Source organism: Pogona vitticeps, chromosome 3, assembly GCF_051106095.1.
Source record: "Pogona vitticeps strain Pit_001003342236 chromosome 3, PviZW2.1, whole genome shotgun sequence".
In the NCBI taxonomy this organism is placed as follows: Eukaryota; Metazoa; Chordata; class Lepidosauria; order Squamata; family Agamidae; genus Pogona; species Pogona vitticeps.
Window position 1 is genome coordinate 88,527,479 of NC_135785.1, and position 8,859 is coordinate 88,536,337.

At 41.4% G+C, this 8,859-nt stretch overlaps 1 long non-coding RNA gene across 1 annotated transcript in view; it reads right to left on the reverse strand.

Annotated features, from left to right (window-relative positions):
- The window catches only part of LOC144588428 (uncharacterized), a 31,519-nt gene extending 23,055 nt beyond the window's left edge, over positions 1 to 8,464 (reverse strand). The window contains exon 1 of the long non-coding RNA XR_013543995.1: positions 5,252 to 8,464. This is a non-coding gene — a long non-coding RNA (uncharacterized LOC144588428). The remainder of the gene's footprint in view (positions 1 to 5,251) is intronic.
- Positions 8,465 to 8,859: the final 395 nt, after the last annotated feature.

The following is an 8,859-nucleotide window of genomic DNA, read 5'->3' on the forward strand; positions in this document are numbered from 1 at the left end:
GCATTCTTCTGAGTTCTGGGTTCTGTTCTCCCATGCTGTCATCCTGCACTGAGCCAAATTCATCCTCAGAACCTTGGTCTACCTGTGGGTCTTTCACTTCACCCATTTCTGCCATTTGGCTTCGAGTCAAGGGCATAATCCCCCCCCCCGAACAGGCTGCTTTCAAAAGTCAAGCCTCAAAATAAAGCGACCACTTTTTTCTTTTGCCTCAGGACCAGCTTTCTATAGATTGCTGCTGTTCTTCAGCACTAGCTTGCAACTGTAGCCAGCCAGAGTCCACCCCCCTCTGCTAGGCCTCTCAGCAGACAGGCTAGATCACTGCTACTTTACACAGTTTTGCCTCAGCTTTTTTCCCACCAAAACAGGTTGCCTCAGAGCTCCCTAATCTAGTCCCACCAGTTGGCACGTTCTTCCACTAGCGCACCTCCCCGTGAGGTCCGCCTAGAAGATTACCTACGCGCCCTCAGATTGTCCCTGACTAGACCCCCCTTGCTCTGGGCACACGTGCCAAGGCTTTGCTGGACCACTGGACAACTGGACCAGTCGTATCCCACACGCTGGACACCAATCAATGTGACAACCCCAGACCTACTGGGATATGCCACAGTTTCACTAAGCTGCCACCAACCATTCCCTGTAAGGAGTCACACAGACCAGGAATGGATTTTTAACAAATAAAGGAATAAGGTTTATTTAAACAACACACAGGGAAAAATAAAATGATCAAGTGAATAAGATACAGTAACGTGGCTTAGTCTCAATCATACATACACACAGTTTGGTTCACACAGAACACTTAACTTGAAGCACAGACCCTGAACCTATCAGTTCTGGCTAACCATACAGACACCTGAACCTATCAGGTTGGTACTGACTGACACACAGTAGTACCCTGTCTGACACACAGACTCCCACTCAAGCTTCTTCTCTCAGCTCTTCTCCAGCTTCTCCTAAACTTCTCCACACAGGATCCCCATATATATACAGTACAGCCCCTCCTCCTGATGTCCCGCCTTCCACTCCCCATAGGATGGAACTTTCCCTCCAAACCCATGACAGACAGGTAACATCAGTGCTGTATGTAACAGTCATAGCCAGACATTGTTTACAATAGCAGACCACCATTTAGGAATGATGGCATTTGCTTATAAGAGCAGGGCATTGATATTTATTTAGGAGACTTGCAGCAGGGCAGCAGGGCTGTGACAGCCTAGTGGAGGCAAGGGATGAAGCTTAAAATCACCTCTTTGCAGTGGCAGGCGGTGTGGAAATAGGGGTGATACGTGATAGCTCTAAGTGACACCCTTAAGTGAAAGGGGGGGGCTCAACAGGTCAGCACCTTGGATCCTGCAGTTCAGAGTCTGGCATGAGGTGCACACTGTAGTCACACCCACTGTAGTCACACCCAGAGATGGGCACAAATCTGAAACAAAGCCATACCGTTGAACCGGTATAGTTTTTGGTTCATGCCCAGGAGGAGGACTTACCTTCTCTGCTTGTGCTGCAGCACCACTGCTGCCACCATACTGCCATTGCTGCCATGCTGATAGGCCTTCCTGGAAGGAAAGCCAGGCTGCTTTCCCTGATATATCTGCCACATTGGTTTCACTTCCCCCTGGTCTGAATAGGCTTGTTAGATGGACAAAGGATGGGGTGAGGGGCGTGAGTGAAAATCCCACTTCCGCAGTCCTTCTCCACCCATTATTGGTCGATTACAGTTAATCATATATTAATGATTAATATATCATTAACAGTTGTCTTTCTGGTGGGTGTGGTCCTGATCTTTCTGGGGACAGATAAAAGGGCAACATATTAAATAGTAGATAGATTGTATCTAAGGTCTCCACCCCTGTTGACTGAGGATTTTCTATATGCACATATATGACCTTCCTGATCCCTCCCTCAAACCACCTATCTTCTCACACAACTGGCCTATTCAGACCAGGGGGAAGTGAAACCAACATGGAGGAAATATCAGGGGTCTCCTGTCAACTTCCCTGAGACCGAAGAAGCTACTTGGATGAATAGCGAAATATTTCAGCCTAATAAGAAAGAGGTCTAGTTGCCATGACTCAACTTCCAGGTACTTGTTTAATGTTGTATCATGGAATGCTAGGCGCCTGCAAGAATCCAGTGAGAAGAAAATATCTTTTATACGTTGAAAGATCTCACTGTAGATCAGTCTTTTGTTTTGTTTTATAAGAAGCTAATTTGATGGAAAACAAGAGCTTTTTATGTATAGATTTGATGGGTGAGGCTTATGTTGGAGAAGTATCCAGTTTGATCTAAGCGTCCACAAATGTACCTTTTTCCAAATTTAGCAAGTGTTAAGAGATCCAGACAGTTAATAACAGTGGACCCTCTACTTACGGAATTAATCCATATTGGAACGGTGGCTGCAGGTTGAAAAGTCTGTATGTTGAGTTTCTATTGACCTACAATGCATTGAAAACCGATTAATCCATAACCGGCCGTTTTTGTTCCGTTTTTGTTCCATTTTGGTTTTTTTCTGGTCTGTGGATCGATTCTCTGGCTGCAAGTCGAACCTAAATTTTGTAGCCAGAGAAGTCTGTAACTCGAAAAGTCTGTAAGTTGAGCCGTCTGTAAGTCGAGGGTCCACTGTATTTTATAACAGCAATGAAATCTTTTGACACTATTGTTGTTATAATTACTGTAGATCTAAGTCCTGGATATTGACTGGCCATGTTTGATCAATATTTCAGCCACCTGGTGGATATTGCACCTGACCATTTTTTTTCTGTGGGGTGAGGACATTAATAGCATCTTACAAATGATCTTAGATGGGCATACTCCTACAGAAGGAATACTGTTCCCTGAGAGCCACGTTTAAAAGCTTATACAGCTGAATTAGGCCTGATAGATCCATGTTGCATTTTTATATACCTTTGTTTCCTCTGTGCATCATAACTGTTTCCAGCTGGATCACTTTCTTGTTTCAGCCTCTTTAATGCCTCAGATTAAAGTGAGTACTATAGATGTGATATTAATCTGTAACCACATAGCTATTAATGAGATTAACCCTTTAGTAAACCACCCAGCCATACTGACAAAAACCTTCAGATCTCAGATGATGGCTGACTTATTGGAGTGTTCCAGTATTAATGATGGATCAACTTTCACATATGCAATTGACTGGGAAGTTTGTAAGGTCTTCATTAAAGCAAAGCAAAGTGTACTACTTATATGCTGCACTTAAAGCATTCTCTGAGTGCTTTGCAATTTACTTATACAGGCCACACATTGCCCCCCCCCCAGCAACCTGGGTACTCAAATTATTGACCTCGAAAGGATGAAAGACTGAGTCAACTTTGAGCTGGCTACCTGAATCTTTTGAGATTGAACATAGGTTGTGAGCAGAGTTTTGACTGCAGTACTGCAGTTTAACCACTGTGCCATGATGTTCCTTATTGGAAGGAGAATGATCGTATATGCTACCCACAAGAAGCTTAGAGCAATGAAGAGGTACCTTTGAAAAATACATTGAAATATTTGTTAAGAAAATCCACTCCAACACGACCAACACCACCAACACCACACCTTTATCATGAATTATGCCAAAATGATTTAAGCAACATACTTTCAGGAAAGGCAGAATGTGATGTGATTTGTTTGCACCAGCCATACCACTAAACTGGTGAAGATTATGGCACAATGTCCGAGGCAAAAAAACTGAGCAAGAATTTATATCAAAAATAATAATACAATGTTCACTCGCTCGACTGAAATAAATTATGGTTTTATAAGTTTTACTCACAGCTGTATCATAAAGAAGAGAACCATAAGAACAGGAAGTTAGAAAATCCTTTACTCACTTTTGTCCATGTAAATGAAATTAAGACAGTGAACATGAATATGAATAATGGCAAATCTCCAGGACCAGATGGGTTTCCGTTTAGATAGTATAAAGCCTTTTCTGATCTCTTAATTCCAAAATCATATCAAACATATTTTCAAGAATGGATTTCTGCCAATGTTATTATACAATGCTTATATTTTCAGAGAGGCTTTTTGGAATATCCTCCCCCTCCCTCAATAAATTCTTACATTATTTTGTTTCACATGTGTTATTTTGTTGCTACCACCACTGTCTTTTTTTATTGGAATTATTTAGCTCTTCGCAGGGTGGAGGGTTTGGTGTTTTTATGTTTTATAAACCTCCCAGAATAGTTGCTTATGTGATATTAATTAATTAATTACTGGGAGCCCTGAATCTGGAAAGGGACATACCCAATGTGCAAACCTTTTACTCATTTCTCTAAAGCAGGGGTCTCCAAAGTTTTCAGCATGAGGGCCACATCATATATATTCCACATTTTCAAGGGCTGAAGGAAGACACATGTCTAGTAATGCAAGCAATGATTCATTAATTAGTGGCAATTCATTCTAGTGAGTGACACAATTTAACTTACCATGGGTAAATCACTAACATGATTATGACTGATATATCATGGGGTCTTTTTGGTGATTGCCACATTCAGTAATGCTCAGATTTCATTATTTATTTTAGAATATTGATTCATTTTACATTTTAATAAAATAATTGCTGGGATATCCTGGGGAGTGGACCATTGGGCACCTTTAAACTTGTCATTCTTTGAAATACAAATTTTATTTTACCCATAATATTAATTTCCAGATAGTAAGTTAAATATGCAGTGTTTTAGGAATGAAAGGAACAGAGAATTGGATCACTGTATTGTATTGAATCGTACCTTACAGTTCTTAGGCTGCAATTTATTCAACAAACAAACAACCCCAAAATTTTTGTCTAATGGCTGGTGCTACAACTCATCCCATTTCTAGGAACAGTACATGTAAGATTGTGTTGTGAAATTATTATTTGATTATAACAGTAATTGTTGTGGCAATGGTCTTTACAGTGAATAAACTAAACATAGTGACTATATCCCTTATGCGCTGGGAAAATCATTAAAGCACTCTTCAGGCACAAAAGATACTGCAGGGCAAACTATTTTCAATTATTGTTAATGTACAACAAATTAAATAGGACACCTGCTTGTAAATTTTAGATTAAATATTTCCAGGAGGCATCTAGTGATTTTTTTTAAAAAAAGATGTTCATGGAAAACATAAGTTCAAGTAAAAACAAAATGTAATAGGAAATTGTTCAATATATTTAGCAATAGCTGACAGGACATAGTAGAGAATTATCAAAATTATTCTAATCCAACAAATGTACGGAATATCAGTTTACACTGTAGCAACGAACCTGCTGCAGAAGGTTAAGATTAAATACTGGATATGCAGTTTGCACGGTTGACTTTTCCAAGGATGTTTCAGACATTGTTAGGTGACTCAACGGGTTCAATATGCAACAGAATTCATAAGGGCAGAGAGAAGAGAGAAAGACAGGGAAGGTGTCAGGCAGGGCACAGAAACAAAGGAGAGAACAATGGATCAAACCAGGATGCAAGCAGAGCTATTGCTCACCACTCAAAAATTATGCAGAGCCTTCACAAAGGTGAAACCTTTATAAGTGCAAATCAAACAGCCTAGCTGCACAGATATTGATGTAAGGAACAGTGACTGTGCCTGATCTTTCACCGGCTTCTATGCATGGGCAGATCACGATGTGGGAGTCAGTGATACATTTAAAGACAGCACTGGCCTTGTCATTAGGCTGTGTGAGACAAAAGCCTCAGGCAGCAAGTTTGAACTGTTCTTAGTTCTGTTTACTTTGTTGCGTTCTTATTTTAACAGCCAGGAATGAGAAAGAGGACATTTATATTTTATTTTATTTTATTTTTATTTGTTTGCCTCAGGTGCCAAAGTAACTAGGCTGGCCTGCTGCTAAAGAGCACTTTCCTGGGGGCATCTGTTTTTCTGGGGGGGGCCTACAACGTGGACGTCCCAAATTCAATCTCCACCAAACTTAGAATGGGGTAAAGAGGACAGTCAGCTGAAGACTGGCTGTGAGTTTGGTGTCTCTAATGTGTGTAGGGGCTGTTCTACCCTTCCCAGAACTCCCAAATCACCCAAATCACAAAAATGATGTATTTAATTGGAAAGTTTGTGAAAATTCATGGTTTGTGAATAACAACAGACCATGAATTATCACGAACTGCCCTTTTTGTGATTCGTGCCCATCTCTGCTGCTAATACATCTTCTGCAAAAAGGCAGATGTTTATGAAATACTATTGTAGCAACTGCACAAAAATCAGTCTTGGAAATACACACATTCTATCTGGGACCAACAATAATAAATGCCCACATACTGCGAGGAGAAAAAAAGAAAGTGCATTCTCATTTAGCACACAAGATAAGCCAGCTTACATGCCTAGTGTGAAAATGTGGGCTTTCAGTCATCCCAATTTTTTTTTAAAACCCTTCTGCATGAGTGTTAAAATAGAATCACAAGCCTGAGGGGCACCATAAGACCACTAGTCCAAACTCTGCCATGAAATGAGAGTATTTATCCACAAACCTCCTATGCTTCAAGCTGTGCCTGATCTTTCTTTCCCTTATAAAGACCACTTTACAGAATCGTTTCCAACACTTCTCCATCAATTTTGAGTGGCTGCCACCCCACCACTTCCACATCTTAGAGTGGCACTAGATAGAGGACTTAGTGGAAGAAGCAATATGGTGGCCAGGGTGCCAAACACAATTGCTGTTGTTATCATTTATAGTGGTAGTATCAAATCCAGAATCTTTTTTGAAAAAGAACAAAGCTTTACTACCACCATTGTTAATGGTGAGCCCCACTTCTGAGAGACTGTTAGATAAATCATCCTTTCTCTAGAAAAAAAAATTAGTGAAATTGTCCCTCCAATTTCTCTTCCCACAAAGGGTGTAAAACACAGAAAGACTGTTTGTGCACAGCTATGAAATAAACGGATCCAACCATCCCTATGAAAAGTCAGAGCAAAAATTAAGTGAGGATTTTCCCCAGTTCTAGAACAATTAATTTTGGCTATTCAAGATGGTGAAGATAATTTACATTTAATTCATGTCAAAGTTCATTTCAACCACCCTCCCTCACAAACAAGTATTTATAATGTGTGGCGTGTCCTGAAGTGGCTCACCTGAATAACTTGAAGTTTTTTCTTCTAAACATACCTTTCTCTGGTGTGCCTGTTCCTTGGTAAGGCCACTGAGGAATGATTAGGAGAGTATTTGTACTTCCATTTGTGCTATGTTTCTCACTAATCCTTTCAATAGTTATTCTGTCAGTTAGACTAGATTAGGACTAATTATCTGGAAGTTAAGTCAGGACAGCTGGATTTCTTTCTTATTAGGTTGAAACGTTTCACTACTCATCCAAGTAGCTTCTTCAGTCTATGGAGAGTTGGTAGGAGATCCCTGATATATCTGCCACATTAGTTTCACTTCCCCCATGTCTGAATAGGCTAGTTAGAAGGACAAAGGATGGGAGGGTTGAGGGACAATACAGTACCACTTCTGCAGTCCTTCTCCACCCATTCTCATGGGTCATTAATAGTCATTAACAGTTGTCTTTCTGGTGTGTGTGCTCCTAATCTTTCTGGGGACAGATGAAAGGGCAGCATGATAAATAGGAGACAGATTGTATCTAAGGCCCCAGCTGAGTGAGGGATTTTCTATATGCACATATTAGATTAGGCATCTTTCAGTCTCCAGAGACTATGGTAACATGCTCCGTATGGAGGATTTGGAACAGCATCTAGTGTGGCTGAGAAGGCCAATTCGAGAGTGACAGACCCTCCACACTGAAGACAAATACAATCTGTCCCCTGTCCAGATTGCTGCTTTCGTGATTGCCTTTTTGCCTCGATCTGCTGGACAAGGGTCTCTTCAATGGGAGAGGCCGTGATGCAATATCTGCCTCCAGGCTGAACGCTCAGATGTCAGGGTTTCCCATCTGTTGAGGTCCATTCCTAAGGCCTTTAGATCCCATTTGCAGATATCCTTGTATCGCAGCTGTGGTCTCCCTCTGGGGTGATTTCCCTGCACTAATTCTCCATACAGGAGATCTTTTGGAATCCGACCATCAGCCATTCTCACCACATGCCCAAGCCAACGTAGACGTCGCTGTTTTAGTAATGTATACATACTAAAAATTCCAGCTCGTTCTAGGACTACTCTATTTGGAACTTTGTCCTGCCAGGTTATACCAAAAATGTGTCCGAGGCAATGCATATGGAACGTGTTCAGCTTCCTCTCCTTCATGTACAAAGGGTCCAGGACCCACTGCACTACAGGAGTGTGCTCAGGGCACAGGCTCTATAGACCTGGATCTTGGTATATATCGTCATCTTCTTACTGAGCCATATTCTCTTTGTGAGTCTAGAGAACATGGTAGCTGCTTTGCCAGACCATTTATCCAGCACAACATCTAGGGCGAGAGTGTCAGAGATTGTTGAGCCAAGGTACACAAAGTCATGAACAACCTTCAATTCTTGCGTGGAGATGGTAATGGAGGGAGGTGAGTCCATGCCCTGGCCCATGACTTGTGTTTTCTTCAGGCTGATTGTTAGTCCAAAGTCTTGGCAGGCCTTGTTAAAACAATTCATTAGTTGTTGGAGGTCTTCAGCAGAGTGGGCAACAATGGCTGCATCATCGGCAAATAGGAAGTCCTGCATGCATTTCAGTTGGACTTTGGACTTTGCTCTCAATCTAGTGAGATTAAAGAGCTTTCCATCTGATCTAGTCCGGAGATAGATGCCTTCTGTTGCAGTTCCAAAGGCCTGCTTCAGCATGACAGCAAAAAAGATCCCAAAAGGGGTTGGTGCAAGGACACAGCCCTGTTTCACTCTGCTTCGGATGTCAAAGGGATCTGATGTTGAGCCATCAAAAACTACAGTGCCCTTCATTTCCTCATGAAAGGACCTGCTGAT